Raw genomic sequence first — 20,671 nt, forward strand, 5'->3', positions numbered from 1 at the left:
TAAGAGCCCATGGAATTACAGGAAAGTTACATACGTGGATAGAGTGTTGGCTGATTGGCAGGAAACAGAGAGTGGGAATAAAGGGATCCTATTCTGGTTGGCTGCCGGTTGCCAGTGGTGTTCTACAGGGGTCCGTGTTGGGGCCGCTTCTTTTTACATCAACGATTTGGATTATGGAATAGATGGCTTTGTGGCTAAGTTTGCTGATGATACGAAGATAGGTGGAGGCGCCAGTAGTGCTGAGGAAATGGAGAGTCTGCAGAGAGACTTGGATAGATTGGAAGAATGGGCAAAGAAGTGGCAAATGAAATACAATGTTGGAAAGTGTATGGTTATGCACTTTGGCAGAAGAAATAAATGGGCAGACTATTATTTAAATGGGGAAAGAATTCAAAGTTCTGAGATGCAACGGGACTTGGGAGTCCTTGTACAGGATACCCTTAAGGTTAACCTCCGGGTTGAGTCGGTAGTGAAGAAGGCGAATGCAATGTTGGCATTCATTTCTAGAGGAATAGAGTATAGGAGCAGGGATGTGATGTTGAGGCTCTATAAGGCGCTGGTGAGACCTCACCTGGAGTACTGTGGGCAGTTTTGGTCTCCTTATTTAAGAAAGGATGTGCTGACATTGGAGAGGGTACAGAGAAGATTCACTAGAATGATTCCGGGAATGAGAGGGTTAACATATAAGGAATGTTTGTCTGCTCTTGGACTGTATTTCTTGGAGTTTAGAAGAATAAGGGGAGACCTCATAGAAACATTTCGAATGTTGAAAGGCATGGACAGAGTGGATGTGGCAAAGTTGTGTCCCATGATGCTGGAGTCTAGTACGAGAGGGCATGACTTAAGGATTGAAGGGCGCCCATTCAGAACAAAAATGCAAAGAAATTTTTTTAGCCAGAGGGTGGTGAATCTATGGAATTTGTTGCCACGGGTGGCAGTGGAGGCCAAGTCATTGGGCATATTTAAGGCAGAGATTGATAGGTATCTGAGTAGCCAGGGCATCAAAGGTTATGGTGAGAAGGCGGGGAAGTGGGACTAAATGAGAGAATGGATCAGCTCATGATAAAATGGCGGAGCAGACTTGATGGGCTGAATGGCCGACTTCTGCTTCTTTGTCTTATAGTCTTCTGGTCTAAAGTGGAGTACTATAATGGCACTGCTTATATTGGACAAGTCCTCTGGAAGTTGAGTGCATTGTGCCATTGTGGAGTAAATAGTGCAGAAGAAATTCCCTGCAGCCAAATTCAATAGAGTTCAATTTGCTGGCGAGTTGACTGCTAGTCGTGCTGTCTGTTCCAAATGAACACTTGGCTCACAGATGAGCTTCCCCTGCTCTTTGATTGCATTCCGATGCAAAGTAAATGTGTAGATGCACAGTTATCCAACTGACTTGAAACATAGATGGAAGTGGAGCCAGGCCCACTTATCACACAGATGGTGCTTGGCTTTATTCAGTTCCAGGTGCTCCTGCTCTTTGCCACCTTGCGTCTGATCTGTCCAATATCATCTCATGAGCAATCTGGCATGCTACGTTTTGGCACTGGTGTACTTTATTTATTCTTTTCTGCTTCTGTTCCAACTTACCTTACACGGTGTCCTTTTATTTTTTTTTATCCTCAGTCCTTTCTCATCTGCTTGGGTCTTAGCTGATTTGGCTGCAGTTGTTTTTCCTTTATCCCTTTAACCTCTGGAGGTTCCTTTCTCCATTGTTTACTCAGTTGTTCCAATTCTAGTATCAATTCTCAGGTCCTTTAACACGGTGGTGTCTGAAAAGAGGATGCTGTCCAAGTTGCATGCCATCTTGGACAATGTCTCCCATCCACTACATAATGTACTGGTTGGGCACAGGAGTACATTCAGCCAGAGACTCATTCCACCGAGATGCAACACTGAGCGTCATAGGAAGTCATTCCTGCCTGTGGCCATCAAACTTTACAACTCCTCCCTTGGAGGGTCAGACACCCTGAGCCAATAGGCTGGTTCTGGACTTATTTCCTGGCATAATTTACATATTGCTATTTAACTATTTATGGTTTTATTACTATTTAATTATTTATGGTGCAACTGTAACGAAAACCAATTTCCCCCGGGATCAATAAAGTATGACTATGACTATGACTAATTCTTGTATTCATAATTGCTAATGACATGATGCTATATGAAGAACTAATAGAGAAAGAAGAGAAAACACAAGACAAGAAATGAAAGTATGAGGCAGGAAGGGACAGCACACTCTGCAATAAGGTGAGAAATACTGGATGTTTAATACCATTGTGCTGACAAGTGCCACAATTTGTTTTGATCCCCAGGTATGTCTCTGCATTTGTTCTTGAATAATGAACATTTTATGCTCAAACTCCACTGACTCCTCCTTACATTTCTTACTTTACTCTTTTATGAAATGCTTTCATTTACAGTAATTTTAAATCCCTCTGTTCAATTATCTCCATTTTTACAAACCTCTCTTTTTCTCGCCCTCCTCCTGTGTTTCTCTCAGTCCAAAATTCCTCTATGCATCATTGTTTTCTATTCGTTCAAAGTTCAAAGTACATATTTGTCACCGTGTACAACCCCGAGTTTCGATTTCTTGCAGGCATTCTCGCTAAATCCAAGAATTAAATCGAATCAATGAAAGACCGCACCGAATAGGAAAGACAAACAATCAATGTGCAAAGGCAACCAACTATGCAAATACAAAAATAAATAAATTACTTACTTGCAGCCGTTACGCCGCTGACATTTAGGGCAGCAATAAAGGTCCTCTATCTCTGGCTGTGTTCAGGGCTTCCTTTATCATGTCTGTAGCTTCCTCTTGGTTTTCACTTCTGACAGTCATAGAAGTCCTGGACCGAGACTCAGGAATACCATCACACTCAGATGTAGATGGATTTTTCATTGTTGTCTCTGTAACAATTTTGTTTGTAGCCCCGAGCTGAACCTCTGACTCCGGAGGACTAGTGGACCACTCTTTGTCTGACCTTTACCCTTTGACCTGTTTGGTATATGTGACCCTATCAAGAGCCAAAGCATAAAGCCCTGATACCAGCTAGCATAGCTCTCCAGGTCATTGAGGTTGTGGTCCTCTTGGAGGAATAATAAGTTAATAAGCAATAAATATTGGGAACATGAGATAAGAGTCCTTGAAAATTAGTCCATAGATGCAGAACAGTTTAGTGATGAGGCAGGTGAAGTTGAGTGCTTATCCCCATTGGTTCAAGAGCCTCATGGTTGAGGAGTAATAACTGTTTCTGAACCTGGTGGTGTAGGTCCTAAGGCTCCTGTACCTTCTCCCTGTTGGGATCATTCACAAAAGTGGACTTTGCTCACTTCACTAGAGTAGCATTTTACGATGTATGTCAATAATTTGGACTAAGGTAATAATGGATTTGTGGCTAAATTTGCTGATGATACAAAGATAGGTGAAGGAGCAGGTAGTGTTGAGGAAACAGCGCCTGCAGAGAGACTTAAATAGTTAGGGGAATGGGCAAAGAAGTGGCAAATGAGATACAATGTTGGGAAGTGTTTGGTCATGCACCTTGGTGGAAGAAATAAACGGGCATACTATTATTTAGATGGGGAGAGAATTTAAAATTCAGAGATGCAAAGGGACTTGGGGGTCCTTGTGCAGGATACCCTAAAGGTTAACCTCCAGGTTGAGTCAGTGGTGAAGAAGGCGAATGCAATGTTGACATTCATTTCTAGAGGTATAGAATATAAGAGCAGGGATGTGATGTTGATGCTCTGTAAGGCACTTGTGAGACCACACTTAGAGTATTGTGTGCAGTTTTGGGGTCCTTATTTTAGGAAGGATATACTGACATTAGAAAGGTTTCAGAGAAGATTCACAAGAATGATTCCAGGAATGAAAGGGTTACCATACGAGGAATGTCTGGCAGCTCTTGGGCTGGAGTTCAGGAGAATGAGGGGGGGATCTCATAGAAACATTCCGACTGTTAAACCTGAACAGATTAGATATGGCAAAGTTATTTCCCATGGTAGGGGATTCTAGGACAAGAAAGCACAATGTCAGGATTGAAGGACGTCCATTTAGAACTGAGAGGAGGAAAAATTACTTTCGTCAGAGGATGGTAAATCTGAGGAATTTGTTGCTGCGAGTGGATGTGGAGGCCAAGTCATTGGGTGTATTTAAGGCAGAGATAGATAGGTTCTTGATTAGCCAGGGCATCAAAGGGTGAAAGCAGGGGAGTGATGATGACTGGAAGAATTGGATCAGCCCGATTGAATGGCACAACAGACTCAATGGGCCAAATGTCCTACTTCTGCTCCTATATCTTATGGTCTAATATATTGTCCAACTGTAATCAACTGCCGAACTGAACGGTTCACTGGGCTAATAACAATGGGCAGTCAAAAATCATCAATATTGACGTTTCTGAAGCCTCGTTTGGGCCAGACTGGATAAGAATGGCAGATTTTCTTCACAGGATTTTTCTTCTCTTTTCAACATGATCCCCTTCTCATGATCTCCTCCAACATTGTTTAATGTCATTTCCAGTACGCAAGCGTAAAGGGAGAACGAGATATTGTTACTCTGGATCTGATGCAGCATTAAAAAAACATAATAAGGTAAAGAACAAACAATAAGTATAAATTCATAAGATATCTTATAAACATAGATTAATTATATGTACATAAAGTGATGCTAGGAACAGGAGTGTCTGTACATAAGGTGACTGAAAGGCCATGATAAAGTAATGGCAGTTGGAGGGTGTGGAGATGTGCATTAGTGGGTGGAGGTGTTGAATAGCCTGACTGCTTCGGGAAAGTAACGTTTTTTGAGTGTGCTGGTCCTGATGTGGATGCTATGTGGCCTCCTCCCTGATGGGAATGGGACAAACAATCCACGAGCAGGCTAGGTGCCATCCTCCTTGATGTTACTGGCCATCTTCTCATATTATAAACATGAGTCTGTATATAAATACAGTTCGATTATATGTCCTTAAAGTGACGCGAGACACAGGACTGTTTGTACATAAGGTGACTCCGATAGCAAATGATAAAGAAGTGGTGGGTGGGTGGGGTTGTTGGTGAGCCTTACTGCTTAAGGAAAGTTTTGAGTCTGGTGTGGATGATATGTAGCCTCCTCCCTGAAGGGAATAGGATAACCAGCCAATGAGTAGGGTAAGTGAGATCCTGCCTGACGTTGTTAGGCCTTTTACAGCACCTTTTTGTATCTATGTCCTTGATGGCAATTGGGCAGTTATGACTACCCATTGCTGATCCTTCCTGTCCATTGCAGTGCAATTTCCATACCATGCAGTGACGTAGCATGCTGGAATTGCTTTCCTCTGCACATCAGTACACAGGCGCAGGTATTTTAATTTCCGCACTAAGCTACTAGTAAAAATATTGCATCTAGTCTTTTGATTTACTTTGAATCTTCAGTGACTGCAGAGGTACTAACGTTTTATTTCATAAGAGCTAGCCATTCATTCATACCTTTGCAATTCCAATATGATAGCATATTCTCAGTAGGTGGAATAATATTCATCAATGGTATAGTCATAGTCATAGTCATACTTTATTGATCCCAGGGGAAATTGGTTTTCGTTACAGTTGCACCATAAATAATAAATAGCAATAGAACCTTAAATAGTTAAATAGTAATATGTAAATTATGCCAATAAATTATGAAATAAGTCCAGGACCAGCCTATTGGCTCAGGGTGTCTGACCCTCCAAGGGAGGAGTTGTAAAGTTTGATGGCCACCAGCAGGAATGACTTCCTATGATGCTTTGTGTTGCATCTCGGTGGAATGAGTCTCTGGCTGACTGTACTCCTGTGCCCAACCAGTACATTATGTAGTGGATGGGAGACGTTGACCAAGATGGCATGCAACTTGGACAGCATCCTCTTTTCAGACACCACCGTCAGAGAGTCCAGTTCCATCCCCACAACATCACTGGCCTTACGAATGATTTTGTTGATTCTGTTGGTGTCTGCTACCCTCAGCCTGCTGCCCCAGCACACAACAGCAAACATGATAGCACTGGCCACCACAGACTCGTAGAACATCCTCAGCTTCGTCCGGCAGATGTTCAAGGACCTCAGTCTCCTCAGGAAATAGAGATGGCTCTGTCCATTCTTGTAGACAGCCTCAGTGTTCTTTAACCAGTCCAGTTTATTGTCAATTCGTATCCCCAAGTATACACAGTGTAAAAAGCAACACATCATGGATTGTGGACTTCAGAAAGGATAAGATGAGGGAACATACATCAGTCCTCATAGTGGGATCAGAAGTGGAAAGGGTGAGCCATTTCATATTCCTGGGGTGTCAATATCTCTGCGGATCTAACCTGGACGCAACATATTTATGTAGAAACAAAGAAGGCACAACAGTGGCTATGTTTCATTAGGAGTTTGAGAAGATCTGGTATGTCTTCACAAACATTTGCAAAATTCAACAGATGCACAGTGGAGAGCATTCTAACTGGTTGCATCACTGTCTGGTATGAGATGGTGTGTGTCTGTGGGAGGGGGAGATTCTGCACAGGATCAATCAAAGCTTCTGAGTTGTAAACTTAGGCAGGTCCATCGTGAGCATTAGCCCCTGTAGTATGCAGGACATCTTCAAGGAGCGATGCCTCAAAAAGGTGGCATCCATCATAAAGGATCCTCATTACCCTGGTCTTGCCTTGTTCTCATTCCTACCATCAGGGAGGAGGTACAGAAGCCTGAAGACAGACACTCAATGATTTAGGAACAGCATCTTCTCCTCTGCCATCTGATTTCTGAATGGACATTGAACCCATGAACACTACTCAATATTTTTATTTCATTTTTGCATGACTTATTTAATTTAATGTTATATATATTTACCGGAATTAAGCTTTTTTCCTCTATTATTATGTATTACAATGTACTGCTGCCACAAAGTTAACAATTGGAGGAGGGAGGAGAAGATGGCAGCGTGATGCAGCTCGCAGTGGCCACTCTGGTGAATGATATCTGTTATCTGTCAAGTAGGATGCCGTGCACAATCCTGATTTGATGGAGACAGATGTGAGAGCACTGAGGAACATCTGGTGAAACTTCTGAAATGCCTTCTTCGCTGCCACTGCTACTGTGTGATCCAGAATCTCTGGAGGAGAAGGCCCCAAATCCTTGGCTTTGCTCATTGCTCGGCGGCCGGGGTGGGGTCAAAGCGCTCGGTAGAGGATGGTGCTCAGTGCTCGGTGTTGGAGGGCTGGTCGGAGGCTCGAAGTTTTCGGACGGACTCAGAGTCGGCTGTGGTCGGGTGCTTTCAATGCATCGGCAGTTGTCGGCGCCTGGAGGCTTACGGCAGGGAGAGTTTCTCCCTTTTGCCACCTGCTATCGAGACTATCGGGAGTCGATCGGAACTTTGAAATTTTTTTTACTGTGCCCATGGTCTGCTCTTTATCAAATTATGGTATTGCTTTGCACTACTGTAATTATATGTTATAATTATGTGGTCTTGTCAGTGTTAGTCTTTGGTTTGTCCTTTTTTTTGTGATATCACTCTGGAGGAACATAGTATCATTTCTTAATGCATGCACTTCTAAATGACAATAAACGAGGACTGAGTGCCCTCATAATCTAATTTTTACGACATATGCCGATGGTGTTAAACCTGATTCTGATTCTGATCATTCTGACATTTAAATACAAGGATCTGGTATATTACACCTATGAATTAAGTGTTGCAGTTCATCCAATTTTATGCTGCTAATTTGCAAGAGATTGTGACCTTTTCAGGCCAGCTCCTATTGATAACTCCAAACCTGCACATGCAGTCACCTCCCAGTCTCCTCCCAGGTAATAGGATTCACCTGCCGCTCATTCCAGACACATCACCTGCAGCCTATTTGAACCACAGTTCTCATCTATAGTCCTTGTTCATGCATCAATCTGTCTCAAGCAGTTGCTCACAGCTTTCACTCTCCCTGCCTGAAGATGACCTCATTGACGTTATGATTATTTTCTCTTCTGTCTTGTCTTATGAATTGTTATTTTGCAGTCTATTATTGAAGTTATCGCTCATGGCTAAATCATCTCCACTGCTCTTCTTTTGAGTCAAGCATCCTCCGAATTTAATGACAGACCCTTTAGTACCTATTTCTCCACTATCTCACTCAAATATGAGAAAACAGCTTTTGGTTCACTAGACCGAATTCAGTGAGTTGATCTTCTTCTGATTGTCATTACTACAATTGACTGATATCACTTAGAAGTGTTTTTGCCTCTGACTTTAAACATTTTGGGTTTGATTCCCACTCCAAAGATCAGTATATTCAAAGTCTTTGATAATATTTCTGTGCAGAACTGAGGGGATGAAGTTAGGGTTTATTGACAAGGATGTGGGGTAATTAGAGGTCAGGCCAGAGTCTAAGCCTCTGCACATGCCCAAAGGCCAGCACTGTGTGTACGGGACATCCGTAGTCTTCATACCGGCATGGACGAGGGCTGATGGCACCCCCAGGGCCAGTGGGTTTTCGGAGTTCCATGCAGGCAAGTGGAACAAGGTTTGATAGCCCTCAGGGTTGACAAATCGGTGAGGTTGGAGTTTGAGGCCTAGTGTTCAGGGTCCCATTATCGACGAGTCCAGAGCTCAAGGCCGAGAATGCAGTGATCAGGAGATCCTACGATCGGTGCCAAGGATGGAGGCCCGAGGGTCAATCAGAAGTCCAGAAATTGAAGCCTGTTGCTGGAGCTCCAATCTGCAAATCTCAGCGGGTCCATTCAAGAAATCGAAGCCCGGTGTCTGTGAGCCAGTATCTGCTGGAGGCTGAAGATGGCCTGTCCCGTGGTTGATGGATTGTGTATGTGCATGGGTGGGTGCGAGGGAGAAATGAGGCTTGTTTTGCCTTTCTTGTTTTGTTGCTTGTTATGCTCTATGTTGTTGTGTACTGTATTGTTCTGCCGAGCAATGTGGGGTTGATTTGTTGGTGCCTGAATATGTGGCAACACTTACAGTCTGCCCCCAGCACACTCTCGGGTGTGTCAGTTGTAAACCAAATGACACATTTCACTGGGTGTTTCAATGTACACTGATAAATAAATTTGATTCTTGAAATATTCAACCAAGGATTTAGTTGTTCACTCAAGAGAGTGTAAAAGATGCCATGATACTTCAGGTGCTGAGTATGTCCTACGAGTCTGTGGTGGCCAGTGCTATCATGTTTGCTGTTGTGTGCTGGGGCAGCAGGCTGAGGGTAGCAGACACCAACAGAATCAACAAACTCATTCGTAAGGCCAGTGATGTTGTGGGGATGGAACTGGACTCTCTGATGGTGGTGTTTGAAAAGAGGATGCTGTCCAAGTTGCATGCCATCTTGGACAATGTCTCCCATCCACTACATAATGTACTGGTTGGGCACAGGAGTACATTCAGCCAGAGACTCATTCCACTGAGATGCAGCACAGAGCGTCATAGGAAGTCATTCCTGCCTGTGGCCATCAAACTTTACAACTCCTCCCTTGGAGGGTCAGACACCCTGAGCCAATAGGCTGGTCCTGGACTTATTTCCTGGCATAATTTACATATTACTATTTAACTATTTATGGTTTTATTACTATTTAATTATTTATGGTGCAGCTGTAACGAAAACCAATTTCCCCTGGGATCAATAAAGTATGAGTATGACTATGACTATGACTATGTGAATGGTCCCTGGGGTCATGGCCAATACTGATTATCAGTATTAAATAATGGAATCACATATAAGTATTACAATAATTTCACCGGATTGTGTTTGTGCAAGTCAAAGAAGCATGATCTAGGCTTACCCTCTGCTTCAGCATGACGACCTTTCCCTGCAGGTTGAGTACACATCCAACACTGTTTCAATCAGATGAAGCTTTTTCTGACTCCATTCATTAAGTTTCCAAGTTATGTGGTACAAACCTCTGCCACACTCACAAGGGATGAAATTCTGTTTCCTTTTCAAAGTTCAAAGTATATACAGTATATGTCACCAAATACAACTCAGAGATTCATTTTCCTTTGGGCATACTCAGCAAATCTATAGACCAGTAACCATAACAGGACCAATGAAAGATCAATCAGGGTGCAAAGGACAACCATCAGTGCAAATGCAAACATAAATATATAGCCCTAAATAATAAGAACATGAGATAAAGAGTATTTAAAGTGAGATCATTGGTTGTAGGAACATTTCAATGATGGGGCAAGTGAGTGTAGTTACCCCTTTTATTTAAGAGCCTGATGGTAGCAATTGCTCTAGCCTGATGGTTGAGGAGTGGTAACTTCTATATCTTCTTTCATACATCTACCAATTACATTAAATCTATGGCTCCTTGCTTTTCACCCCACTGCTGAATGAAACAGTACTCCTGCCAGGCACTTCATGATTTCGTATACTTCTGGTTTCTTCTCAGCTGACTCTGTTCCCAACAGGAAAAGATGCACATTATCCAGTCTTTCCCTCAGAGCAACAATTTTCCAATCCCACTGTCTTCTCATAAAAATCTACTGCTCCCTCATTAACTTTGTTTAACTTTGTTTAACATGGGAGGGCTGATGCACGGGCAGCCAACACATGGTCCTTGACAGATTGGGGGTCAGGGTTTAGTAGCATGGAATGATGGGATGGCAAGAGCAGCCTTCCTCTGCTGTCTCAGCCATTGTGATGTGTCACCATCTTCTCCCAGCTCCACCATGGAGGTCTTGATTGAATCGCTCTGGAAACTCCCCCTTGACCGTATTGCCATTAGTGACCAGATAGCTAAGCTCCAGACAGCATCACTCTTGGGATCTCAGGATTCCTCCACAACAAGGTGACAATTCTCAAAATTGTTATAAGATAAGGTAACATAAAACTGTTATTCATCTTCTTATATATTCTAAACTTGACTAATAAAAAAACATTCCATGACATCTTCTAAGCATCTTATCAATTTTTCCTGACATTAAGGATCTATGGATTTACATACAAAGGTTCCTCTGTTCCTCTGCACCATTCAATATCCAACAATTTAATATATATCCCTCCTGATGAAGGGTCTCAGCATGAAACATCTACTGTTCACTCTTTTCCATAGATGCTGCCTGGCCTGCTGAGTTAGTCCAGCATTTTGTGTGCTCAGCATCTGTAGATTTTCTCTTGTTAATGTATATCCACTTGCCTTGCTACACTTCTCTAAGTGCATCCAACTCTGGTTGAAGTTCCACTTGCTGCTTCTCTTTCTGTGAGAGGTTCCAGTGTGCAAATTAGCTGCTGTGTTTCCTTCTTTACAGCCTTATGGGCTTTTAGGAGCTCTGGGATAACCTGAGGTTCTACGAAGTACTGTATAAAAAAATACATTTCCTTCTTTTTAACTAACATATTCATCTGAAGGTCCTCATGCAGTCATTCAGGAGGTCAGATTCAAAGATTCAAAGTACGTTTATTATCAAAGTATGTATACAGAATACAGCTCTGCGATTTCTCCTCCCACAGGCATCCATGACACAAAAAAACACCGTGGAACCCATTCAAGAAAACATCTAACACCTAACACACAAATAAAGAGTAAATTGCACAAACGGCAAAAAGCAAGTGGGCAATGCATAGAATATTGAATATCAAACTAAGACTCCAGTAGTATTCAGTTTACTTCAGTTTAATATCACACTGCTTGCCTATTGCAGGCCATAGGCAAGCATTCTTCACTGAAGCAAACCAGACCACATCAATCACCTCCATCCAACCACTCAAGAACAGTAAAAAAAAGAGTAACCAGAATCCAGAAACACATGCAACATGAACTCCAAAGTCCCCCAAAATTGGTCCTCAGCCTTTTCATTCAATCTTTGTAATGTGGATCCTAAGACTCCCTTTCTCCGGCAGCAGCAAGTGAGTAGAATGAACTGTTCCAATGCAGGCAGACGGCACATTACATCCACCCATCCTCCAACCTTGTCCTCGTTGATGTCAACCTTGCTCAGTCCTCAATCAGGGAGAAGCAATTGAGTCAATCGTGAGCTCGTACCCTTGATGTCACAGTCAGAGAGAAGCAATGGAGTCGATCATGGGCTCGTGCTCTGCCTTCAGGTTTCCAGACCTCCAGGCCACACACTCAGCTCCAAACCTCATTGAACTCACTCAGAGACAGCAAAGTGCCTGACCACTCAATTGGCCCAGAAACACACCATCAAAATGTAAATCACAGGTTCCAGTCACACACAGCTGAACAGTAGAAGCATATTTGGAAGCAGAAGAAGTAAATGAAGTCGGTTTGTGAACTGTCTGAAGGATGTCGCCATTGGTCACATTGCTCGCTGGCACCCTCCCAAACAGATCCTTTATCATCAGATCCCTGAACAACCCATGAGCTCATAATTTGACCTTATCCCTTTTTTGTTTACACAATACTTGTTTTGTAATTTTCAGTAATTTTATGTCTTGGCACTGTTCTGCAGCTGCAAAGCAGCAAATTCATGTCATGTAAGACAACGATAAGAAAAAACCTTCTCTGATTTTCATGTTTGTCATATTATTTTAGATAAATGAAATGCTTTAACTTTGGATAATATATTGTCCTTGAATAAATTCACAGTGAAGGCTATAGCAGACCAAGAATATCTGTTGTAACCCCTACTTTAGGGAGGCATTACTTCTGGATTAATGCCTTGTTGCCTTTTCCCTAGATAATGCAGTTCATCAGCTTGGCAAGAGATGCATGGTCACTGTATCTCAATCTTAATGCTCCATATTATAACCTTTGCCTGCCCTTTCACTTTCTGTACTCTGCCTCAGGCCTGTGAGTTTATCGGTGCTTAACACTCACTCTTTGAATTTTTTTCTGTTTTTGCAGACCGACATTATATCATTACTGTTTTCCCAACACAACATGTTTAGTTGTGTCAAGCTGTTTCTCATTCCATCCAATGACTTGTACATCCTGAATCTCCCTTTTATAAGGGATTGGTCAGACCGCTCTTGGAATATTGTGAGCAGTTTTGGATCCCCTACCTAAGAAAAGATGTGCCATCATTGGAGAGTGTCCAAAGGAGGGTCACAAGAATGATTCTGGGAATGAATGGGTTAATATATGAGGAGTATTTGATGGCTCTGGGCCTCTGCTCACTGGAGTTTAGAAGAATGAGGGGGCATTATCTTTGAGAACTATCAAATATTGAAAGGCTTCAGTAGAGTGGATGTGGAGAGGATATTTCCTATAGTGGGAGAGTCTGGGACCAGAAGGCATAGCCTCAGAATGGAGGGACATCTATTTAGAACAGAGATGTGGAAGAATTTCTTTAGCCAGAGGGTGGTGAACCTGTGGAATATATTGCCATGGATGACTGTGGAGGACAAGTAACTGGGTATATTCAAATTGGAGGTTAATATCTTTTGATTTGTCAGTATATCAAAGGATACAGGGAAAAGGATGGTGAATGAGATTGAGATGGGTAATTAATCAGCCATGATAGAATGGTTGAGCAGACCTGATGGGCTGAATGGCCTAATTCTGTCCCTATGTCTTATGGTCCTCCATAAGATATGGTCTTTCATCTCTGCTTCTCCTGAGAATTTTTAGCCTGTAAATGCCATATCTGGAATCGTTGTACAGCTATCAGTTTTACTCTTTTCAACTTTATCAGTGTCAGTTGTGAACATTCCCAAAAGAGTAATACAAATAAATTTACCATTATATACTTTTTAATTAGCCGCATCTGCAAAGCGTCCCAAATTATTTTACAGCCAGCGTTTTTTTGCTATGTAGCCACAGGGATATGGTGGATCAGGTGGAAAAGTGTTCTTTCTCTCTGCATATTGGGTGTGATGGTCTTTGTTCCATGGCTGTTATATGATGAATCTCAAGGTTGTATAATAGATATATACAGTTGAAATCAGAAGGTTACATACACCTTAGCCGAATATATTTAAACACAGTTGTTCACAATTCCTGACATTTAATCCCAGAAAACATTCCCTGTCTTAGGTCAGTTAGGATCACTACTTTATTCTAAGAATGTGAAGTGTCAGAATAATAGTAGAGAGAATGACTTATTTTAGCTTGTATTTCTTTCATCACTTTTCCAGTGGGTCAGAAGTTTACATACACTTTATTAGTATTTGATAGCATTGCCTTTAACTTGTTTATCTTGGGTCAAATGTTTTAGGTAGCCTTCCACAAGCTTCTCACAGTAAGTTGCTGGAATTTTGTTCCATTCCTCCAGACAGAACTGGTGTAACTGAGTCAGGTCTGTAGGCTTCCTTGCTCGCACACGCTTTTTCAGCTCTGCCCATATAATTTCTATTGGATTGAGGTCAGAAAATGATGTCAAGTCTGATTCATCCTCAAGAGTAATTTCCAAACATCTGACGGTACCACGTTCATCTGTACAAACGATAGTACGCAAGTATAGACACCATGGGACCACGCAGCCGTCATACCGCTCAGGAAGGAGACGCATTTTGTCTCCTAGAGATGAATGTTCTTTGGCACGAAAAATACAAATCAATCCCAGAACAACAGCAAAAGACCTTGTGAAGATGCTGGAGGAAACAGGTAGACAAGTGTCTATATCCACAGTAAAACGAGTCCTATATCGACATAACCTGAAAGGCTGCTCAGCAAGGAAGAAGCCACTACTCCAAAACCGCCATAAAAAAAGCCAGACTACAGTTTGCAAGTGCACATGGGGACAAGACCTTACTTTCTGGCGAAATGTCCTCTGGTCTGATGAAACAAAAATTGAACTGTTTGGCCATAATGACCATCGTAATGTTTGGAGGAAAAAGGGTGAGGCTTGCAAACTGAAGAACACCATCCCAACCGTGAAGCATGGGGGTGGCAGCATCATGTTGTGGGGGTGCTTTGCTGCAGGAGGGACTGGTGCACTTCACAAAATAGATGGCATCATGAGGAAGGAAAATTATGTGGATATATTGAAGCAACATCTCAAGACATCAGCCAGGAAGTTGAAGCTCGGTCGCAAATGGGTCTTCTGGACAATGACCCGAAGCATACCTCCAAAATTACGGCAAAATTGCTTAAGGATGACAAAGTCAAGGTATTGGAGTGGACATCACAAAGCTCTGACCTCAATCCGATAGAAAATTTGTGGGGCGAACTGAAACTGTGAGAAGCTTGTGGAAGGCTACCCAAAACGTTTGACCCAAGTTAAACAATTTAAAGGCAATGCTACCAAATACTAACAAAGTGTATGTAAACTTCTGACGCACTGGGAAAGTGATGAAAGAAATAAAAGCTGAAATAAATCATTCTCTCTACTATTATTCTGACATTTCACATTCTTAGAATAAAGTAGTGATCCTAACTGACCTAAGACAGGGAATGTTTTCTAGGATTAAATGTCAGGAATTGTGAAAAACCGAGTATAAATGTATTTGGCTAAGGTGTATGCAAACTTCTGGCTTCAACTGTACATATACTTTGATACTGAATGTAATTTGAACGTTGAACATTGAACTTTGAAGTTGACTTGAAGCAATAATTAAGCATGTTGTTTCAAAATGTCTGATAATTAGAATCAGGTTTAGTACCTCTGACATATGTATATCATGAAATTTAATGTTTTGTAGCAGCAGCATATTGCAATACATAATGATAAAAAATATCAATTTCAGTAACAAATATATATAAAAAGAAAATCAAATTTGTATTTAATGTATTTCTTATATATACTGTATGCATACATAATACACACACATACACAGTGTATATAAATATATATATATAAATATATTCCTCCATCCTGATCAAAAAAATGCAACAGCACCTTTATTTACTGTGGAGCATCAAGAAAGCTCACCTCTGTCCCAGGACACTGACGGACTTTTACCGCTGTACCATTGAGAGCATACTCACCAACTGCATCTCAGTGTGGTATGGCAATTGTCCTGTATCAGACCGCAAAGCACTCCAGCGTGTGGTGAAAACTGCCCAGCGGATTATTGGCACCCAATTGCCCACCATTGAGAACATCTACCATAAACGCTGCCTGGACAGGGTGAAAAGCGTTATCCAGGATGCATCTCACCCAAACCATGGACTTTTTACTCTCCTCCCATCTGGTAGGCGCTACAGGAGCCTCCGCTCCCGCACCAGCAGGCACAGGAAGAGCTTCTTCCCTAAGGCTGTGACCCTGCTGAACCTCACATCACAGCGCTAAGCAGTATTGCACCCATATTGTACTGTCTCAGTACTTTTATATGTGTGTGCTGTAGCACTTTATATTCGCAGTTATGGGCTGACAAGTGGCAGATGGAGTTCAATCCGGAGAAGTGTGAGGTGGTACACTTTGGAAGGACAAACTCCAAGGCAGAGTACAAAGTAAATGGCAGGATACTTGGCAGTGTGGAGGAGCAGAGGGATCTGGGGGTACATATCCACAGATCCCTGAAAGTTGCCTCACAGGTGGATAGGGTAGTTAAGAAAGCTTATGGGGTGTTAGCTTTCATAAGTCGAGGGATAGCGTTTAGGAGTTGAGATGTAATGATGCAGCTCTATAAAACTCTGGTTAGGCCACACTTGGAGTACTGTGTCCATTCCTGGTCGCCTCACTATAGGAAGGATGTGGAAGCATTGGAAAGGGTACAGAGGAGATTTACCAGGATGCTGCCTGGTTTAGAGAGTATGCATTATGATCAGAGATTAAGGGAGAAAGGGCTTTACTCTTTGGAGAGAAGGAGGATGAGAGGAGACATGACAGAGGTGTACAAGATAATAAGAGGAATAGATAGGGTGGATAGCCAGTGCCTCTTCCCCAGGGCACCACTGCTCAATATAAGGGGACATGGCTTTAAGGTAAGGGGTGGGAAGTTCAAGGGGGATATTAGAGGAAGGTTAATTACTCAGAGAGTGGTTGGTGCGTGGAATGCACTGCCTGAGTCATTGGTGGAGGCAGATAAACTAGTGAAGTTTAAGGGACTACTAGACAGGTATATGGAGGAATTTAAGGTGGGGGCTTATACGGGAGGCAGGGTTTGAGGGTCAGCACAACAATGTGGGCTGAAGGGCCTGTACTGTGCTGTACTATTCTATGCTTATGTTCTATGTATGTTATTTTGTAAATAAAACCATTCTTTGCATTTCTGGTTAGATGCTAACTGCATTTCATTGGCTTTGTATCTGTACTTGGCACAATGACAATAAAGTTGAATCTAATCGTATATATATATATACACACATCTAGATGTATGTATGTACCTATAACAATATATATATACAGTATTGTGCAAAAGTCTTAGGCACACATATGTATAGCTGGGGTACCTAACAGGTTTACATGGGACTGTATTTGTCAATGTGGAACAGAGGGCGAGTTTGTAAATCTGGTCGGAGCAAGTGGTGAGGTTATTGGAAATGATGAGGGTGTTGCACTGAGGGTGGAACTGTTGGGAGAGAAGGATTGCTGGGGTGGGGGTGGGGGAGGGCGGAGAAAGGAGGCATGGGTGAAACAATGAAACAATGAGAGGGCATGTTCAAAATGACAACTGAATTACAATCACTTTTAGTTCTTATGTGTTTACAATATTCTGTCAAAATGTACAGCAGCATTTTGCAAGTCCTGTGATCCTGCAACAACAATTGAGACAAAGATCATCTGCTTTTAATGTTGATGATTGGGGGAAGAACGTTGACGGGCTCATAATGAGAACTTCTCCGAACATTTTTTTTCAGTAACAGTGAAAATGATTGGACTGGACAGGACTCTCACAAAAATGCAGGTACAGATATAGCAGCCATTGCTGGAGCGGACTTAGGGCTGAATGGAAGTTTGGGATGGATTAATGTGCTGAAGCCCCAGCCGGAGAGAGGAAAGCGAACTGATATTTAGTTGATTAAAGTGCCAAACCAGATCTAAAGGTCAGGGTGTTGAGGCTGAGAGTGATGACCCAGTGCTCAGTACTCTGTAAGGCTTCACCACTTGTTTCAGCGCTGAACGGACTCTAGTTGTGGCCTACAGCCATCAGGATTCTGGATCTGCTGCGGTGCTGAACTGCTTCGGTGGCTGTGGACCCACTGCTGGGAACTCTTGCTTTTTTATAGCTTGCATGATTTGTTCCTTTTCGCACATAGAGTGTATGACGATCTTTGTTGTGTGGATTTTAAAAAATATGTTCTTTGGTGCTCCTTTGTTTCGTGGTTGGTTGCAGAAGATGAATCTCACGATTGTACAGTATATCAAGTAAATCTTTTGGTAAGTTGAATTTTAACTGTTACTTCTATCTGAATTAGCAGAAAAAATAAAAATGTCATCTAAAACACAGCAACACAATGCCCGATCAGCACCCTCTCAGAAACATAATGCCCGCTCAACACCATCTCAGAAACACAATGCCCGCTCAACACCATCTCAGAAACACAATGCCCACTCAGCACCCTCTCAGACACACAATGCCCGCTCAGCACCCTAAACACAATGCCCGATCAGCACCCTCTCAGAAACACAATGCCCGATCAGCACCCTCTCAGAAACACAATGCCCACTCAGCACCCTCTCAGACACACAATGCCAACTCAACACCCTCTTGGAAACACAAAGCCTGATCAGCATCCTCCCAGAAACACAATGTCCACTCAACACCCTCTCAGAAATACAATGCCCACTCAACACCCTCTCAGAAACACAATGCCCACTCAGCACCCTCTCAGAAACACAATGCCCGATCAGCACCCTCTCAGAAGCATAATGCCCACTCAGCACCCTCTCAGAAACACAATGCCTGATCTGCACCCTCTCAGACACACAATGCCCATTCAGCACCCTCTCAGAAACACAATGCCCACTCAGCACCCTCTCAGAAACACAATGCCTGATCAGCACCCTCTCAGAAACACAATGCCCATTCAGCACCCTCTCAGAAACACAATGCCCACTCAGCACCCTCTCAGAAACACAATGCCTGATCAGCACCCTCTCAGAAACACAATACCAAATTAACACCCTCTCAGAAACACAATGCCCGATCAGCACCCTCTCAGAAACACAATGCCCGCTCAGCACCCTCTCAGAAACATAATGCCCGATCAGCACCCTCTCAGAAACACAATGCCCGATCAGCACCCTCTCAGAAACACAATGCCCGCTCAGCACCCTCTCAGAAACACAATGCCCGATCAGCACCCTCTCAGAAACACAATGCCAACTTAACAACCTCTCAGAAACACAATGCCCGATCAGCACCCTCTCAGAAACACAATGCCCGATCAGTACCCTCTCAGAAACACAATGCCCGCTCAGCACCCTCTCAGAAACACAATGCCCACTCAGCACCCTATCATAAAGGCAATGCCCGCTCAGAAAGATAGTCTGTGTTATGTCTCTTGCTGCTGGAGTGAGGTTCTGACTCAGGCAAGACTGCTACTGGCTAAGCCAAGTGCCTATAGAAATGGATAAAATTCCAAATCAGTACTGTGCTCATCTCCCATGGCAAAATAAATAGATGACGTTTCAATTTAAAGTTTGCATATTGTTTTAGATAATTAAAGAACACTAGATACCAAAGTTCAGAGTAAATTTATTCTCAAAGTACATGTATGTCACCACATACAACCCTGACATTCATTTTCTTGTGGGCATACTCAGTAAATCCATAATAGAATAATAGCCATAATAGACTGCATCAACTTGGGTGTTCAGCCAATGTGCAAAAGACAACAAGCTGTGCAAATATAAAGAGAAATAAATAATAATAATAAATAGGAAAGCAATAAATTAAGAGAACCTGAGATGAACAGTCCTTGAAAGCGAGCCCATAGGTCGTGGGAACGTTTCAGTGATGGAGCGAGTTAAGTTGAATAAACTGATCCCCTCTGGTCCAAGAGCCTTATGTTTGAGAGTTAGTAATTATTCCTGAACCTGGTAGTGAGAGTGTTGAGTCTCCTGTACCTCCTTTCTGACGGCATCAGTGAGAAGAGAGCACGTCCTGGATGGTGACTGACCATGATGATGGAGGCTGTTTTCCTGCAACAACTCTTTGTACCAGACGTGCTCAAAGGTGGGGCGGACTTAACCCGTGATGGACTGGGCTGTATCCATTAACTTTTGCAGGGTTTTCTGGTCAAGGGGACCATAAGAGAAATGTGGTCCCCCAATTCAGCCAGCAGCAACATTATTTTCTCTGGCTTGTCTAAAAATGAAGTTTCCTGACATCTGGCCAATAAATTCAGTGTCACAAGCCTACTCATTCTGATTTACACACACCAGTGGACCACACACAGTACAGTAGGGATATGATACATTACAGGCTGTTCAAAAGGAGCAAGCGGAAGCAAAGAGAACTTTCTAACCTTACCGGTTACTTCTAAAAGAAGGATTATTCTGACAATGAATTGCTACACCATATGAGAACACTTTGAAATAATAATCATATTATCTTAAACTGGATTACTATATTTACTGTACTACTTACTGAGAAACAGCACAGAATAGGCCCTTCCAACTCTTCGAAACACGGGGCCTAACAACCCCTGATTAACCCTTAACAAATGAAAGGACAATTCGCAATGACCAATTAACCTACTGGTATGCCTTTAGACTTTGGGATGAAATCGGAATGCCAGAAGAAGAAACCATGCAATCCACAGGGAAGATGTATAGACTCCTTACAGAGAACAACAGAATTGAACTATTCACTAACTCACCCAATTGATATTGGGGAAAGAAATATTCTCTTTCTAAAAATATTTGTCTGTGTCTGTTCTACGAATC

At 42.5% G+C, this 20,671-nt stretch overlaps 2 long non-coding RNA genes across 3 annotated transcripts in view; both read left to right on the forward strand.

Moving 5' to 3' along the window:
- Positions 1–20,671, forward strand: part of LOC134344185 (uncharacterized) — a 132,052-nt gene that overhangs the window by 15,813 nt on the left and 95,568 nt on the right. The window lies entirely within an intron of this gene.
- LOC134344191 (uncharacterized) lies at positions 2,183–7,331 on the forward strand. The gene is made up of 3 exons (XR_010017387.1): positions 2,183–2,244; positions 4,517–4,587; positions 6,988–7,331. It is a non-coding gene; the product is annotated as an uncharacterized LOC134344191 (long non-coding RNA).

Source organism: Mobula hypostoma, chromosome 1 (assembly GCF_963921235.1).
Source record: "Mobula hypostoma chromosome 1, sMobHyp1.1, whole genome shotgun sequence".
Lineage (NCBI taxonomy): Eukaryota > Metazoa > Chordata > Chondrichthyes > Myliobatiformes > Myliobatidae > Mobula > Mobula hypostoma.